The sequence below is a fragment of the Homarus americanus genome, unplaced genomic scaffold, assembly GCF_018991925.1.
Source record: "Homarus americanus isolate GMGI-L3 unplaced genomic scaffold, GMGI_Hamer_2.0 scaffold18044, whole genome shotgun sequence".
NCBI lineage: Eukaryota > Metazoa > Arthropoda > Malacostraca > Decapoda > Nephropidae > Homarus > Homarus americanus.
In genome coordinates this window covers 524,654-544,528 of record NW_024746240.1, presented here as the reverse complement: position 1 = coordinate 544,528, position 19,875 = coordinate 524,654, and positions in this window count along the sequence as shown.

Sequence of the window (19,875 nt, the reverse complement as noted above, 5' to 3'; positions counted from 1 at the left end):
TTAGAAATATGGATATACGTGATAATCAACATAGTACAAGTTAATAGGGATGGTTATATAGTATTTTTTTTTAAAGATCTGTACAAAATAAATGTTTGTTAGTTTGTCTATTTCTCTCTCTGGCTCCGTTTCCCTCTCATTATATGTGTCTGTTTGTTCCGAGAGAGATGTGTGTGTGTGTGTGTGTGTGTGTGTGTGTGTGTGTGTGTGTGTGTGTGTGTGTGTGTGTGTGTGTGTGTGTGTGTGTGTGTGACTTTCTTCATCTCTTTCCCTCTGACACGATCTCTCCCTCTTTACCTCCACCCTTTACTTGTTCAATACTATTGTCATCATCATCATTCTCTCCTCTACACTTCTGTCTCCCTCTTTTATCTTACATCGTCTCTTCCCTTTACACCTTACACATTCTAACTCCCACTTTCATTCTTCCTCCTTTTCCCTCTTTTCTTTCTATCATTTCACTTTCTCTGTCCTTCCCCCTAACCTCTTCTCTCCCTCTTCCCCAACCTCTGTTTTTCTCCCTCACCTCTCCCCCCCCTCCCTCCCCACATCCTCTGTTCCTTCTCTCTCACTTCTTTCCTTCTTATTTTCTTCGACGGCAACGACCTCCTGAAGGCGTCCGACAGGTGTGTTAGTACCTTGAAGGGAGCCAAAATTAGCACCTTCCCCCTCCCCTCCCCACCCACTACCCTTCCCATTTTACTCCTCCTTTCCATCCCTCACCCCTCCCACCCATCCTACACTAACCTCGTCTTCTCATCTCCAGCCCATCCCATTTTTCTCCCCTATCATCTTCCCCTACCCTGTGTCTCCCCCTTTTTCTCTTCCTATTTTCTCCTCACCCCTCTTCCCCTTTCCTCCCCTTTCCACGTCACATATCCTTCACCCCCTCCCATCCCCTTCTCCTCTTCCCTGTTCTATCTCTCTTTCAATTTCCTCCCTCTTCTTTCTCCTCTCATACCTTTTCTGCCCTCCCCTTTTCTCCACACTTCCCCTTTTCTCCCCTCCCTTCCATCTACCAACTTACCCTTTCTTTCCCTCCCGTTCTCTCCCCTTTCATTCCCCATCCTCCTCTCCCCTTTCCTCCCCTCCTAACTCACTTATTAATCCCCTCCAGGTAGTCCAAGGCAGTCTCAGCTATTGATGTATATGTATGTGTGTGTGTGTGTGTGTGTGTGTGTGTGTACCTACTTAAGATGGGATGGACGGGAGGAGGGGGTCGGGAAGGGGAGGGGAGGGGAGGGCCAGGGATGGGAGGGGATGGGAGGGGATGGGGGATTAGGACATGGTGACTCAGGATCAGGTTACGTTTGATTGGTTGAGTGTGTCAGAGGCGTGAATCATCTCCCAGGTGAAGAGAAGCTGGTCACGGGTGTATGGGGCGCGGCATCTGAAGGAGAGGGAGGGAGTGGAGAGGGAGGAGAGGGGGGAGAGAGGGAAGAGAAGGGGGAGAGAGGGATGAAATGGGTGATGGGGAGATTAGAGAGTCAGAGGGACGAAAGGGGAGGTGGGGGAGGGGAGAGAGAAACCCAAAAGAAAAGAGGAAAGGGATCACTGGGTGGGAGAGGAGAGAAGATAGAAAGAGGGAAAAAAGGGACCAAAGAAGAGAGGGAGGAAGGGTTGGGAGGGGTGGGGAGAAGTAGAGTAGAAAAGGAGAAAACAGGAGAAGGTTAAATGATGAAGAAGCGAGGGTAGAAGGAGAGGAAATAATATTATCGGGCAGAGATGCAAGATAAAGAGGAGGATGGTGAGAATGGAAGATGAGGAAGAGTACACAGAAGAAGAGGAAGAGGAGGAGGAAAGAATAAGTGACGAAGAACATAAAGGAAGGAGAATAGAAAATGAAGAAGAGGGGGCGAGTGAACCGGGTATGAGGGAGAGTGAATGGACAAGGGAATATGAGAGAGAGAGAGAGAGAGAGAGAGAGAGAGAGAGAGAGAGAGAGAGAGAGAGAGAGAGAGAGAGAGAGAGAGAGAGAGAGAGAGGTCTGTCTGCTCCCAGTCTGTTCCATAATCCACCTCCATTAGGGCCTCTCCTCTGTCGCTCTCCTTCAACCTCTGTTCAGCTCCTTCGCTCTTTCTAAGTCTCTTTTATCTCGGTCTATCCATCTCTCCCCATGGTCTACCTTCTCTCTTTCTGTCCTCTATCACCGTATTTCTCGTCAGTTTCTCTTCCTATACATTCGTTGAACACACTAGCATTTTATTTCATTTGATTTGATGTATTCCAAATGGTTCAGTGGTTCAAAATGAGGCATAAACCACATTATTTACACGTACAGTAACAACGATATCTTAGGCAATACGTAATTATGATGTTGCAGACAAGCTGGAAATGATGAATAACAACATGCGGTGAATAACACAAATGTAGAGCGCGTCCCGACCAGGCTGGATTGCTTTACGTTGGGCAACAATATTAATTAGTGTGTGTGTCAGAGCCGGAGTGCAGTGTATTCCTCAGTCCAAGAGAATGGTGAAGGATTGTGTGATACATGTCAGTGTTGCAGTGTAGAATGTTCGCATGTCCATGAGACTGTTGGTAAACAATGAAAGATTTTGATAACTCAGATGAAGATTCATTAAATTTAATCAGAGACAAGAGTACAACTACTGGTGCACTCTACGTGTGTTGAAATATCCGAGTAGGTAAACTGTCAACATGCGGAACTAACCTATACCTGCATCTTTCGGATAATGTAACACTACTATCAACGAAGTGTAAAGGAAGACTTGACTAAAAAATACAGGTTACAGTAATTTATGTATAGTGGCAGTATCGTAACAGTACAGGAGGAGGAGGTAGAGACAAATAAGGTAGTCACAGGCCTTCTTCTCATAAGCATACCTGTAAATGTTTTTAAACCTGTTTGTTATTTAAAAAGCTGAGAAAAATAGTAACAGTAAATCTCACATACATAACTGGCTGTAAGGGGCAGTTTGGCTACAGCAAACTTAACACTAAACTCTCAGTACATACAACGGGTCCGGCACTATATCCTACCTCCTAACATTTCCCCATCTGTAAAGTTAGGAAACCTTTCTTACAGCTGGGACGACCAAGGGTATCCTCCTCAGCATATATAACCAAAGAGAGAGAGAGAGAGAGAGAGGAACTAGACTCCCCTCCCGTGTCGTAATACATGATAATAAAACCATTGCAACAGTAAATTAAATCACTCTGAGAATTGCTGTTCCATATTTCACAACCTTGAAAAATGAGGAAAAACTTTAAATAGCTTTTATTAATACAAATAATATTATGTATCACTGCTCGTTCTATGTAGGTTAATCCTTCTAATATCAAGGCTGACATGACAAGTTGCGTGTGAGACTCATAGTGGGTATCTGATCAATCAATACCCGCGTGAGGAGGAGTTTTATTTTGTGATGGAAAGTTTAAGGTGGTTTAGGTAATGTTAAGTATTTGTAAGTTATTGAATTAGGTCATGGTTTTAGGAATCATGGGATACAAGGTTAGGGTTAGGAGGGATAGGGGAAGATGGGAGGGGACTTGCCAGTTAGCCATGTGCCTCCTAAAAGAAAAGCTGTTTAGATCATTTATACTGTGTGTGTGTGTGTGTGTGTGTGTGTGTGTGTGTGTGTGTGTGTGTGTGGATTGTGTCAACGAAGAGGAGACAAAATGAGAAAACAAAGAGAAAAGAGGAGATACAATAATAAAAAAAAGTGTAACGGGAGGGGAAGAGGTAACACAAGAGGGTATATACAAAGAGGAGAGAATAGGATAGGCGAGGAGGGGACAGAGGGATTAAAAAAATAGGGTTAGAACATAAGAATGGAGGAAACTGCAGCTGGCCTATTGGCCCATATTGGGCAGTCCCATTCACACCCAACCCCTATCGCTCATATATCCATCCAACCTATGTTTGAAGCTATCCAGCGTATTCAAGTTAATGATGATGTTTGGTAATTTGTTCCACTCATCCATGACCCTATTTTCAAACCAATGTTTACCTATCTCGCGCCTGAATCTAAATTGAACAGTGACATCACCAACATGAATCTGACCTATATATACTGTTAATGAATATGATGTATTTCTTTGTGTATAAACCTCTGTCCTGCGTGGCAGTGAGAAGTGATACCACCCTCAGTGTCAAGACCTGACTGAATTACTCAGAATAGGCAAACTGTACTCCACGCTTTGTCAAAAATTTATTAAACTAAAACTAAATTTGTCAAATTTAAAACCATTGTTAAGAGCCCGCTCCTGGTTGGATAGTTAGAGAACCTTTGTAATGTCACCTTTGTTTAGCCCTGACTTCCATTTATACACCTCGAACATATCGCATTGGTTGGAGAAGGGGGATTGAGAAAGGGAAAGAGGAAGGGGAAGGGGAAGAGGAAGGGGAAAGGGAAGAGGAAGAAGGGGAAGGGGAAGAGGAACGGGAAGGGGGAGGGGAAGAAGGGAAAGGAAGGGGAAGGGGGAGAAGGAAGGAAGGGGAGGTGGCATCCCTTTAATTCCTAATGCGTAGAGAGTGAAATATGACCCAATAGTAATCCGGTAGGGGAAGGTATGTGGTAAGAGGATGGTGGGTGAGGGGAGGGTGAGAGAGTATGGGTGGGCTGGGCGGCTATGGGGGGTCAAGTGAGAGAGTATGGGTGGGTTGGGCGTGGGGTGAGGTGAGGGAGTATGGGTGAATGGTAGTAAATTGACATGGCGTGGGGTGATAGGTAGTTGCCATTAAGTGGGCGGCATGGACGGGAGTGATTTCGATTTGGGTGGTCGGTGTTGTGGGTGGGAGTGATCGATGGTGGGTAGCGTGGATGTAGGGTGATGTGGGTGGTGGGTGGCATGAGTGGTGGGTTACGTGGGTGGTGGGTGGCATGGATGGAAGGTTACGTGAGTGGTGGGTGGCATGGATGGAAGGTTACGTGGATGGTGAGGGCGTGAGGGTGGGTGCAGTATGATGAAGGTTACGTGAGTGGTGGGTGGCATGGATGGAAGGTTATGTGGATGGTGGGAGTGGCGGAGGGGTGGCATGGATGGAAGGTTATGTGAGTGGTGGGTGGCATGATGGAGGGTTACGTGGATAAGAGGGTGAGTGGTGGGTTATGTGCGTGGTGGTGGGTATGAATGGAATACATGCGAGTGGTGGGGTGGGTATGGATGGAGGAGTGGCGTGGGAGGTGGGTGGGCATGGATGGGAAGGTTATGTGGATGGTGGTGGCATGGGATGGAAGAGCATGTGGGTGGTGGGTGGCAAGGGAGAGGTGGGTTACATTGGTGGTGGGTGGCGTGAGTGGGGATAGTGAGGAGGGAGCACGTATATGGCTCCACCAAACACCCAGTGGAAGTGACCTAGAGTTGTGTTGGGTAGAAATACGTGCGTCAAGGATAGGAAGGATAGGATGGAGAAGGAGGAGGAGAGGAAGAAGGAGGAAAAGAAGGAGGAAAAGAAGGAGGAAAGGAAGAAGGAGGAGGAGGGAAAGAAGGAGGAAAGGAAGGAGGAGGAGGGAAAGAAGGAGGAGGAAAGGAAGAAGGAGGAGGAGGGAAAGAAGGAGGAAGAAAGGTAGGAGGAGGAAGGAAAGGAGAAGGAAATGTATGAGGAGGAGGGAAGGAAGGAGAAGGAAAGGTAAGTAAACACATAAATGGAAGGAAGGAAAAGAAGGAAATAGAGGAAGGGGGAAAAGGAGGAAACAATGAAGATGAGAAAGAAGAAAAAACCGAACAAAGGAAAAGAAAACGATGGAAAAATAGAGAAGAATAAATAAATAACAAACAGATAGGAAACAAGACATAACAAGAACACCAAGATGACACCAATAATGAAGGTTAATAAACAGCGACAAGTAACGAGTGAAAGGGGAGGTTAAGGAAGTAGAAGAGACACAACAGTGGAAAAGAAAGAACAGGTGTGAAGGGAGAGATACATATGGGCAGGTGAGAAAGAGAAAGTTCGGTGGGATGGGGGAGGTAGGTGTATGAGTGTGTGTGTGTGTGTGTGTGTGTGTGTGTGTGTGTGTGTGTGTGTGTGTGTGTGTGATTGCATCAGTAGAAAAGAAAAATAGCAGTAGATAACACGGTAAACCAGTATGTTGCGAAATAGGTGCGGTGCTGAGATGATAAGGCGGTGTCAGGTGCAATGGAGTGTCATAAGTGGCATAGGAATGGGTGGTAGTGAAGGTGGTGGTAGTGGTAGAAAGGAGAGAGAGAGAGAGAGAGAGAGAGAGGAGAGAGAGAGAGAGAGAGAGAGAGAGAGAGAGAGAGAGAGAGAGAGAGAGAGAGAGATTGTTGTTGGCAGCATGAAGTGACATATTTTCTGGTGTCGGGGTGATATGTGATGACTCCAATGGAAAAATTTCTCTCCACTGTTCCCACGCCTCCTCACACTCCCCTCACGATGTAAAGCTTTGTTGATCACTTGTCATATGTTTAGTCAGTCGTTGGTTTTTTTGGTGTGTGTATGTGTGTGTGTGTGTGTGTGTGTGTGTGTGTGTGTGTGTGTGTGTGCGCGTGAACATATCCCCCTGTATATATAGCACAAGAGGTATACATCACACCTATACATTTAACGCCTATGTCATCAGTTATGCGTATCCTATCATTAACGCATTAAGGTATAACTTTCATTAACTTCACTACCACCACCACCAGCTGTTGAGGGGCGCTGCTGTTGAGTTCAAGTGAGTCACCCTACCCACCCACCGTACCACTATTTGACCATTCATCTTATACCATTACTCATTTCACCCACTCACCCCTGAACACTCACCTCAGCTGCTTTTATTGTGAAGGTATCCATCCACCACATAACATTGGGTCAGTAGGTTAGCAGGTGGAGGCATGCCCAGGTAAAGGAGGCTAAGATAAAAGTGTGTGTGTGAGTGTGAGTGAGTGTGTGTGTGTGTGAGTGTGTGTGTGTGTGTGTGTGTGTGTGTGTGTGTGTTGGTGGATTGGTTAATAGATTCTTCAACTGGTAGATGTATCGATATATGGGTGAATTGATGGATAGAGTGTTAGACTGAAAAAAAAAGGATGAACTGGTGAATAAACTGCTGAGTTGATAGAAAAATGGACTGGTGTATAGACTGAACTAATAGACGTATGGATATATGAATGGACTAATGGGGTAAGATTCTTGAAGTGATAGAAGGATGGATATATGGATAGATGGCTGGATTGACAGATGAAAAATATTTTACTCATACAAATAACATCCACAGTGAGAGAGAGAAGACTCTTTACCCTAGAATAAATATAAAGTAAATAAACCACGAATAAATATTACTAAATAAATCACACTTCCCACAGCGACTTCTCATACATTAATTATATTTAAATACATCAACAAACAACATACCAGCGTCAGAAATTAATTACCTTATATCATAAATTACTAATAGCCACGTATTGCCTTTAAATGTAATTACGATTACTTAACTACATATCTTTACCAGTAATTATCAACAAAACAGGAAAACCTTGGAAATATTGACACCAGCGGATTACCTTGGTGGGTTACAAGCTCATTATAACAAAAAGAGTAATGACTATTATTATTAGTATTATCAGATATAAGTTAACTTGTGCTTCAATAGATTAAATTTGCTAAGTGTCAGATAAGAGGGTGATGGCCTAGCTGTGGCGGAAACACTGACTGGGGTATTATTTACACAAACCAATTTGATGATTTTTATCGTAATTACTGTTGTTTGGTTAAGAGACCATGTGTGGGGGGCGGGAGGTGGGTGTGGGGGTGAGGTGTTTATGGGGGAGGTGTGTGTGTGTGTGTGTGTGTGTGTGTGTGTGTGTGTGTGTGTGTGTGTGTGAAGGGGTGGGGTGAGGAGGGGGGTGTTTGTGTGGGGTGTTGTGGGGGAGGCAAGGAGAGGTGGGGGAGGTATGTGTGGGGGAGGTGTTTGTGTGGGGGAAGGTGTTTGTGTGGGGAAAGGTAAGCAGTTTTGGGGGAGGTGTTTGTAATGGAGGTGTTCGTGTGGGAGGAGTTTTGTGTGGGGGGGAGGTGTTTGTGGGGATAGTTTGTGTGTGGGGAGAGGTTTGTGTGGGGGAGGTGTGTGTGTGTGTGTGTGTGTGTGAGAAATATGTGTGGGGAAGTGTAAATGAGTGTGTGTGGGGGGGGTGGAGGTGTTTGTGTGGGGGGAGGTGTGGTTGTGTAGATGAGGAGGTGTGTGGGGGAAGGTGTGTATGTGGGGGAAGTGTGTGTGTGTTGGAGGGGAGTTTTTTTATTAAGATAACTACACCTTTCCTAAAATTTTTGGTCCTTTTTTCCTATATATTCTTCAGAGTATCACCCACGTCTCCCCACAGACATACAGTGTTGCTGTGTATCTCTTTACTGAACCATACAGACCAGTGCTAGTGATATATGACACAGTTTGATGACATTAACGAATACATACGGGACTGATACGGTCACATTCCACCTACTGTAAATGAAATTTAATCAATAATAGGATTCCATAGGCGGCATTCTTTAGTAAACAAAAACAAATATCTGTGAATAGTTCAGGACGAATATAGACGAAAACAAAACATAATATATTTGTCCTCTAAATGTTTCTACAGATCAGCCGGCTTTATTTTCTCAAAGTTAATATATTGAGCAAACTTGTTCTAGATTGGCCTAAGACGGAGTGAAAGACTCCTGGTAAAGTGAAGACCTTGAGAACAGAGCCCACCATCCATCTTCAGTATACAGCTGGATGGTCGAGCTTCTTGTGCCGTAACTCGTGTCTTGAGGCCGTCTTCAGAGTGAGGTCAGGTGGTGGGAACCCGGAGTACGTCAGCCTCAACATAACAGTAAAGCCCTGTACATCTCTTCGGTGCTTAGGTTTTGCCCCTGTTATGTCATGCCCGGATGTGAGTATTCCACATCACACCATATATATATATATATATATATATATATATATATATATATATATATATATATATATATATATATATATATGTAATATTCAGAAATTTCAGTGTAATTTCAAACGCCACGCCATTGGCGATGCTGAGTTCAAGGTCGTCTGAGGGAAGACCGCGCTCCCGCACGTAGCGAGAGTTTGTGGAACTAGGCCTATACGATATTAAATGTAATTTACCGAGTTAATAGGGACGCGAATCATGAAATTAAATATCAGTTATTAAATTGAAAATAATTATAGATTGTTTCCCAGTCTGAAAATGTTGCTTACGTCCTAATTAAGCTGATAATCGTCTGGTAAATAAGTCACTCCTGGAAAGCGTGAACCAGGGAGCAAGCGTGGCTGGGGAGTTGTGAGTAGAGGTCAAGGACCACCTCTGTGCTGTACCCAGGAGAGACAGATCGCGTGACCTGGTTCCTTCGTTTATTTAACATCAGTATTAACAAGTAAGTTTTATTCAATCTCAGACAAAGCTAGATAGGGCGGTAGGAACAAACGGTGATGTGAGACAATAGCTAACAGCCCAGGTTTTTCAGGGTTCTGTAGACCCCACGCGGTATGATAACGTCCACTGGCGGGATGAGACTATTGGTAAGCTGTATGACCGTCCACTGACCTGGGTTTGAGCCACCTGTTGAGTATGGTGAGAGTTGTAGTGAAACCAGCTGTCCGGATGGCCAACTAACGACGTGACGATCGTTTGGGGTCCTCAGCTCTCCTTTACCTCGGCTCACAATACCAAGTATCTTCAAGCAGCTTAGTGCAAACCTTTTACTAACGGGAAGCTAAAGCTTCTCTCAAATGTACAAGGTCTGATTGGCTCACTCCCTTCCATTCCATGGATGTATTAGGGTAAAGTGAAGCAAGCTGAGTGAATACAGGGCCACACACTGGCCCCAGGAGTAGTGGAACTTAGAGGTACATTTTCCAAGGTGGAGAAAGGCTGATTTGGGCCTTAAACTACAGGTGCAGGTGGAATCTATGTGTGTGTTAGGTTAGGAAGCATGGTTCACGGGTATTGGTGGAGTCAGTAACTTCTTAATAATAGTGACAATATTTTTGTGTGTAGTTAACACTATTTTTTTCAGTTACTGATGTATGATGTGTGTAGTAAATATTTCTTAAATAATATTGATAGTATTGTTTTTAATGTGGTGTCACTAATTGAAACCAGAGAATGAGGGAACTGGTTTTCAGATGAGTTTCTTCCATATGTTGCAAGTGATTCTGTGACTTAGTTCCTTTGATGCATTTAATTTTTCTTTATAATTCCGATCTCAGGTATAACCCTGTTCCCCAGAGTAGAGTTTAAGTTAGGTTAGGAAGTGTGCATCTGTTGGGGTAATATAATTTTGTTGAGTGCCCTGAAGACCTATTGAGGGTGGAGTTAATAAGTTCTTATTTTTTTATACCATTTTCTCAGTGCTGGATATAATTTTGGTGAGTGCCCTTAAGGCCTATTCATTGTAGAGCTATTAATTTCTTATTTTTTAATACCATTTTCTCAGTGATTGATATTTTGTTGAAAGCCCTTAAGGCCTGGTTCATGTGTGCAAGCAACATTTCTTAATACTTTAAATTTGTTGTTGTCTAATGAGGCATTGTCTGAGTTTCTAATAATTTCAATGTCATGTATAACTTTTATTCCCCAGAGTAGTGTTTTAAGTTCAGGTTAAGAGGTGCGCATATTGGTGAACCATTATTTGACTGTGTCTGTAGTGCTGGAGGGAATATAAGTGTCTAAATTTTACAGTGTGTCTCATTCATCCCAGTCACAGACGCTATCCTTCCACGGGTCACGGACAATTAATTTTGTTTAGTAGAATTAAGTGTTCTTGTGCTTGTTCGGGATTTTTCTCAAAGGGGCGCTTCCACTGCAATTACCATCTAATAATCTTTTATAAACCCCAAGTCAAGTGAGAAATTAAAGTCCAGTAATTCCGACCGGTTACATATATATATATATATATATATATATATATATATATATATATATATATATATATATATATATATATATATATATAGATATATATATATATATCATTTCAGATATGATTGATATTCTCACTCATGTTAGAACTTACTGACTCAACCATCTTCTCCTGAAAGCATCACTTGAATTACCAGGTAGACGGCGCACCTGAGAGTTAAAACACGGTCGTGACTGTCGGCTTCTTTTATGAGTTAATCCTTTTATCGGATGCTGTAGTTTTTTCTTTCAACAGAAAAAAGTCTACAGCTATGACCTAAATATGATTGAAATAATATTCAGTAAATTAAAATATAACGCATAATCACCGGTAGACACTTAAATTATTAGCAACGCTATAACAGATAAAATCTTGTCTAAATGTGACCGTGTTACTCTACCAGATGATCGCGACATTACGGGTAAATTCGGGGATTTAAGTAACTTTTAAACAATATAATATACGTCAATTACTCCTTTATTATGACCAGCATATATTGCATCAGCACACAAGGAAAAAAAACACCACATTTAATGACCCTCACTCGTGTCACACCGCTTCTTTGGGCCATAACAACATGGGGTCGCGGAGGCTTGGAGGAACACAATTCTTACATGGTCATTCTTGGGTCATAACACTTAAGTTGAGACCCATTGAGTGTGATATGAAACAAGCATTCCAGCGTTCTATCAGTTAACTGATTTAGGTGTTCCGTTTTCACACTACTTATCGCAAATAATCCACGTTCAATTACAGCCTTTGATACAGATTAAAACATCAAAACAGACAACAATCTTTAAAAAAAACTCATAAGTTCACAGTTGTAGACCATATACACATCTTTGGATTTTCCCTCCTTCACAGCTCGTAACCCCCTCCCTTATATTTGCATCAGCCATTCCACTCTTCCCTCATAGTTCATAGGACCTCATCCCTAACATCCCACAGGTATAAGGAGATAATGCTGTTTTTTAAGCTTACGTACCCTGTAAAGATTGTTCCAGCTGAAGGTAAGACCCTCTCGCCGATTACTTCTCCACTCCCATTATTACCTTCCCTCAGAGCTGTTATTAGCATATCAAATTACTGAGGCTGGACAGCAGACTTAAGAACGACACACAACATTATGATCGAGATACAAGAACTGGATTTACCAACACTAACTCAAAAGTAAAGTTTTGATTAATGGACACTCGATATCAACGATAATTTCTTTTATATAGTCAGTAAGTGCTCGGGTAATATGATCACCCGATAGGATTATCGACGAAATTATACTGTTTAGATTATTATTATAAAACCGCGACAAAATGACGATATATATATATATATATATATATATATATATATATATATAATAGATAATTAAATAGGTACGAAGACTCATGGTCAGGTTTATATATGTATATGTAAACAGAGTGGGTACTAGAGAGTTGTCCTGAGGAACCCCGGAGATGAGGTCAAGGGCTGGGCAAGAAGAGGTCATGTGTGGTCATCGTTGTGCGAACTTACTTTCACACGAACCTGAGGATGGAGGGGGAGGAGGAGGAGATGGCTGCCTGTAGGACAAAGGGTGTGATGCAAAAGTTACAGGAATGAGAAGTTGAGTGGGATAGTAAGTCAAGGCTAGAGTGGTGAGAGGGATGAATGAGGTAGTAAATGAAGGATAGTGGTGAGTGTTAGGATGTCGAGAGGGATGAGTGAGCTTAGCAAAGATATAGTGGTGAGTGTTAGGATGTTGAGAGGGATGAGTGGGGTAGTAATTTAAGGATAGAGTGGTGAATGTTAGGATGTCGAGAGGGATGAGTGGGATGTAGTAACTGAAGTATAGAGTGGTGAGTGTCAGTAACTGGAAATACAGTCTTAAGAACTGAGTTACAGTCTTAAGAGTTGAGTGACCTTCAGCTTGATATATATACAGCACATGATAGCCAGCTTGACAGCCTGATCGGCGGGAATCCTCTTCTGTAACACCGCTGGAATTCCTGAGGTTGAAAGTAATTTAAAAACACGTCGTGAATACTAAATTATACGTGTGCGTCTAACAGCTTAAAAGGCAAAATTGCTATCAAGTAATACGGTCTTCAATTCTGACGATTTGAATTAAGATAATGTCTGTAAATGCTAAAGTCATAATGATACGTTCTTACGACGAAGTTTGTAGTATTGGGATACGATTAAATTCCATCCTTAAATTTAAGACGTCACCTTTCAGTTTTTAGATAAATTGAGGCGGAGACTCTACTGGTTGTGAAGGAAGGAAAAAAGAAATAGGTAAGACAATTTAATTTACCTGACCTAATACCGTATCCCTATGTATTTTTATTAACAAACTTTGTTACTTTTTTTTTTAACATTTCACAGCCCCAGTACGGAAGAACCCCCGACCAGTTAACCCCATTAACAAGGCACCCAGACCAGCCAAACCCCGTTAACAAGACATCCCCGACCAGCCCAAACCCATTGACAAGACATCCCCGACCAGCCCAACCCCATTAACAAGGCACACCCACCAAGCCCAACCCCATTAACAAGACACCCCCAACCAGCCCAACCCCATTATTAAGAAGCACCCGACCAGCCCAACCCCATTATTAAGAAGCACCCGACCAGCCCAACCCCATTATTAAGAAGCACCCGACCTTCATTAATCATCGGCAGACTTCCAAGACCTTAACCAGCACCCGGAGCTCAGGGTTAGCGTCATTATCACCAATTACTGGCTCGTGCGCTTGAGTGATGACGCGACACGATAGTTCTTTATAAAACACTTTTTGTGTTTTTTAGGTATTCGAATTTTACCAGAATTTTACCAAAAGGGGGTGAGTTGTCTACAAAATAGGAGGTGTGTGTGTGTGTGTGTGTGTGTGTGTGTGTGTGTGTGTGTGTGGGTAAGAACAAAACTATACGATGACATAACCCGATAATCAGAAAAGTTAATGACAATGTACCAATATATATGATTTACTTTGATATAATTTACGACACTAACTGGTTCACAAATACGTCTAATTGGTGTTAGTTAAGAGGTGATAAGTGACCCATGTTTTACCGTGTGTTATCAAGATCACGAACACGGCCATAAAGAGTGACGAAAGAGACTGACAGTAAACAATGGTCACGTGTTGTAGGAAGTGACACGTGAGGGTGTTGTTGTGTCTTTGGCTCACACTAGAGTCTTGTTGAGTGGTGGACGCACGGGAGGGGTGGGGGGAAGAGGGTCGTGCTATGTCGCAAGGTCACGGGAGAGAGAAGACAGGGTCGTGCTGTGTCGCAAGGTTACAGAATAGATCACAGGAGAGGTGAGGAGTGAGTCGTGTTGTGTCACAGGATCACAGGAGAGGTGAGGAGTGAGTCGTGTTGTGTCACAGGATCACAGGAGAGGTGAGGAGTGAGTCGTGTTGTGTCACAGGATCACAGGAGAGGTGAGGAGTGAGTCGTGTTGTGTCACAGGATCACAGGAGAGGTGAGGAGTGAGTCGTGTTGTGTCACAGGATCACAGGAAGTGAGAAGAGGACGTGTTATGTCACGGGGTCACAGGAGGTGAGAAGAGGGACGTGTTATGTGGGTCAGGGAGAGGTGAAGAGGGGACGTGTTATGTCACAGGGTCACGGAGAGGTGAGGAAGAGGACGTGTTATGTTACAGGATCAGGAGAGAGGTGAGGAAAGAGGGACGTGTTATGTCAAAGAGAGGTGAAGAGGACGTGTTATGTCACAGGATCACAGGAGGTGAGGAAGAGGACGTGTTATGTCTGAGAGAGGTGAGGAAAGAGGACGTGTTATGTCACAGGATCACAGGAGAGGTGAGGAAGAGGGACGTGTTATGTTACAAGGATCACAGGAGGTGAGGAAGAGGACGTGTTATGTTACAGGATCACAGGAGAGGTGAGAAGGACGTGTTATGTCACAGGATCACAAGAAGTGAGGAAGAGAGGACGTGTTATGTCTGGGTCCTGATTGAGGAAGAGGGACGTGTTATGTTACAGGATCACAGGAGGTGAGGAAAGAGGACGTGTTATGTCTGGGATCAGGAGGTGAAGAGGGACGTGAAGTCTGGGGTCTGAGGGCTGGTGATCCGGGTAGAGTGATTATCTAATGTGTGCCTCATCTGTGAGGGGATGGGTTGTCTGGCTTTAACTTCCCATTTGTTGTTGTTACGCGCGAGGAACAGCTGTTGTGATGGTGAGGGTGGGAGACAGGATATTAAAAGGGAGGGGGATGGGCAATTATGGAGTGGTTGTGGAGGGGACGTTGCGGAGTTTTATGGGACAGCATCAAAGTAAAGATTATAAATACCATATACGAGGCCAATAAACCTAGAGAAAGAGAGTCAATTCAAAACAGTAAAATGATGTACCTTAGATTAATTCTGGTTAATTGGCAAAAAAAAAAAAAAACGCAGTAAAAATTAACAAGACGGAAATACTTACGACAATATTATAACGAGACACAACATGCTATTAACGTGTCTGTCGTAAGGAAGAGGAACAGCATAACAGTATTAACGGAAGAATAATCCAGAAGTAAACATAACATGACACGGGCACATCTACCCTCCCCCCAGCCAAAAAAAAAGAGCAGAGAAGACAACGGAAAACAAAACAGCATCACAATAATCAAATGAAGAAAAAGAAGAGAAAACAGACACATAAGGAATAGCGGTAATGGAATAAACGACGTAAAATGAACCGTGATACGACACAGACACAAACAACAAAGAAGAAAGATTCCATTAAACACGACACAAGAAAAAGCAAACAGCGTCTGTGGAACGTATCTACCGCAAGCAAACAGAACAAACCGAGCCAGGATAAAGACAACAATAGGAAACAAACGCGTGGGGAATAACCACACACACACACACACACACACACACACGCACACGCACACACACACACACACACACACACACACACACACACGCACACACACACACACGCACGCGCACACACACACACACACACACACACACACACAACAATAGACGCTGGCGATTATGTTTTTGGTCTGGCCTGCCCGCTGGTCCCTTGGCCATATATGGACCTCAGGCGGGAAGGAGGGTTCACAGGCATGCACACATCCTGTACTGACACCCACACACACACACCACGCACAGATACACATACAAGCACATAAAGGAAATGCCTCAAAACAATTAGGTCCACGCGGCTACAGGGGTGTATAATGAGGTAAGTGGAGTGTCATAGATAAGGTATTGCGTGAGGAAACATTCACATGTGTAGAGTTTGTGTGTACTGTGTTGACTAATATTATTGGCTCGTTTATCTGGTTCAACTTCCCTTCCATCGCTACATTTATGGTTGTTGTCGTGTGTGTGTGTGTGTGTGTGTGTGTGTAAGGATATGTATGTGTGAATATACCGCACCAACACAAACACCCAGACACACATGGCGACCAATCTGGGGCGAGACTTAGAACACACGACGCCACCATCCCACGACCCCCTCCACTACATGACACGTACCTTAGACAAACTGTAACCAAGTCTTAACCACTCGGGTCCAGCCACCCAGACGACCACATTCCTACGTCACCAGGACTCAAGACCTTCACAGAGGCCAGGAAAGTGCTACCAGCTGTGAACGTAGCAGCTCGTGTACCCTTGAGAGCAGCCCACAACTGTTCCCAACAAGGCTCAGTATTTACCATATGACCATACCCTGACGGCCTCCACGGGTGTTCCCCAGCACAAGGCCTCCCCCATCTACGCCACCTGGTACCTTATGCAAGAATATAGTCCTGATCGATCATTAGCCCCTTGCTGAGAGTCTATCCCAAGCCTAAGGCCTGATGGAAAGGTCACGTGTGGATAAGGTGAGGGTGGTAGTGGTGGTGGTGGTGAGTCATGGCGATGAGTCACCCCTGGGAGACGACTTGACACGCCTCGCTGTGGTACGCCTCCTGCTGCTGCCCTGCTGCTCCTGCTACGACTGCTACTACTACGAGTATTATTACTATCACCATTACTGCTATCAACGTCATCACCACTACTTACCACTATTGCCATTACTATTAATAATATCACCACTACTGTTAATACTAACACCATCACCATCAGTACTACTACTAGCACGATCATCACCACCGCCACCACCACCACTATTACTATTACTACTACTAACATTAATCACCACTAGCACTACTACCACTAACACCATCAACACCACTACTATTACTACTAACACCATTACAGCCACCACTGCTACTACTATACAGTATATACCACCACCACCACCACTACTAGTACCACTACTAGCATCGTTACCCCCGCCACTAGGCCCACACACTGACGTCATCGGTAATAAGCACTCCTTAAGTTAAGTCAGTTTCTGTTCTCTCACGAAAATAGGAAAATGGTGACAAATACGCAATGAATAACAGAGTCTCCTGAAATAAACATAGAACGAGGGCCCAGGTGTTATTATTCCTTACACACACACACACACACACACACACACACACACACACACACACACACACACACACACAAAACACCTCAATGCTATATACAGTACATAAACAGAAATGGCATAGGGGGAAATAAATAACAACTACAGTACGCTTACGATGTATGTCATTAATACCCTAATGATGATCATATATTTGTAAACATGTGCGTGTAAAGTGGTGTGTATCTGGGTGAGCAACAGCTGTGTGCTCTTTTGATTTCCCGATTACCACCTGTGTGTGTGTGTGTGTGTGTGTTTGGTGTATTGTGTAATGTATGTATGCATGTATGTATTTATATTCATCATAATAACATGGGGAGAAGAGAAGGTAACATAAGGAAATTTCAACCCGATTATATATTACCAGTGAATGTTCGTGTATGTCTGTATGTCACCACACCCATCTAAGATAAACATAAAAATGAGAGAAGCATTTTTTTTAAGCTCCGTCACCATCTCTTATGAAAACAATCTTCTTCTGACTGACTGACTGCTGCACTGACCGAGACATTCAACGAGATAATCTGTGAGGGAATAATGGATGGTTTATCTCTATCTCTCTATCCCTATCTTTGTTTTTTTCTCCGTCTGTTTCTTTATTTATCAATGATTCTTTCTACCTTTCTTATTATCTCTCTCTCTTTTTCTTAATCTCTCTCTCTCTCTCTTAGTCTCACTCACTCTTTCTCTTATTATCTCTCTCTCTTAATCTCCCTCTCTTTCTCTTAATCTCTCTTAGTCTCCCTCACTCTTTCTCTTATTATCTCTCTCTCTCTCTCTCAGTAGGTCCATCTCCGGCATCCCTCCCTCATATGGACCGGCTATAGGATAGGGATATGCATCTACAGTTGTATGGGGTCGGTGCATCACTGTCCCAGCCTGACAGTATCGGCAACTTCCGACATCCCCCAATTCTCTAACTGTCCCCTAAATTTAGCCTGTGTCTCTGTACGGACATTGACGGTATCAGAGTATCCCCGTCCACTCAAAAATTGCTTGTATTATCTGTCTCTCAACTCTTGTTCCCGTCTTTTTTTTGTGTGTGTGTTATTATGTGACAGGTTATCTACATCCATGACTGTCTATATTGTTTTTACCGTCTATTTCTTCCCACTTGTCATCTCTCTCTCACCCAGAACCTCTCCCCCCCCCCACTCTCTCACCCCCCTCTCTCTCTCAGCAGCACGGCCTAACTATCTGTTTCTGTCTCTTTGTACTGTCGTGTGAGCAATATGTCCTAGGGAATCTTATCTCTTTGTCCGTCTGCTCACAAATGTCTTACAAAAGTTTTATGGTATTTGGGATTTGGTGCTAGCCCTTCCCCTGCTTCCTCCTCCATACTCTCTCTCCTCCCTTTCCTATTCTTCTTCCCCATCCCTCTCACCCCCTCTTCCTCAATTACTCATTTTCCTCTTTCCCCTTCTCCCATTCCCACTTCTTCCCTCTTACCACTTCAACACCATGACAAAGAAAAAAAAATTATGTGAAAATTACACTAAAATTCTATGGACTATAGGGGGTGTGTCGACTCAGGTGTAGTAAGTCACACAGGTGGCATAATTACACGTTGGCATATAGAGGTGGTTTGTTGTACGGGTAAATAAACTGATGTTCCATTATAGTGTACAAGAAAAGAATGCATGCTTTGATTTATATATTTCTGAGTATTGTATTGTTGTCAATATTCGGTGATTTATTGGTAATTTATATACAAACAACTTTATATGAAGATGTTTTTTGTATATCAGGTTTTACTGTTGTCTGTGGTAACAAACTGAAAATCGTTATTGTGATACATTAGTTTTAATTCTAGAGTATAAAACACACACACACACACACACACACACACACACACACACACACACACACACACACACGCACGTTTTTTCACAGCAATTATTTCGTAGTAGGATAGTTGGAAAGTCTCGAAAGTGTGCAATATTTTTAACGACGTCTCGTGTGTGTGTGTGTGTGTGTGTGTGTGTGTGTGTGTGTGTGTGTGTGTGTGTGTGACTCACCCACACTCTCACCACCCGGTCGTCAGCTGGTGCAGATGCCATCACTATCATCTACCACAGATGCTCAGTGGTGATGAAGGTGGCACTAATGCCCTAATAAAGTGCAAAACATATCCCAGTAAGTATTTAGAGGTTAATATAAGCAAAAAAACAGTATGTCCTCCAAGAAATTCCTTAAAAAAAATTAACTATAAGCTTGACAAAACAACAAAATATCCATAAAAACAACAACACGTACATCAAAACGACATCACATACGTCAAGTAACACATCCGTCAACACAACAACACATACATGAAAACAACAACACATACGTCTAAACAACAACACATACGTCTAAACAACAACACATACGTCTAAACAACAACACATACGTCTAAACAACAACACATCCGTCAAAACAACAACAGATTCGCCAAAACAACAACACATACATCAAAACAACAACACATCCGCTAAAACAACAACACATTCGCCAAAACAACAACACATACATCAAAACAACAACACATCCGTCAAA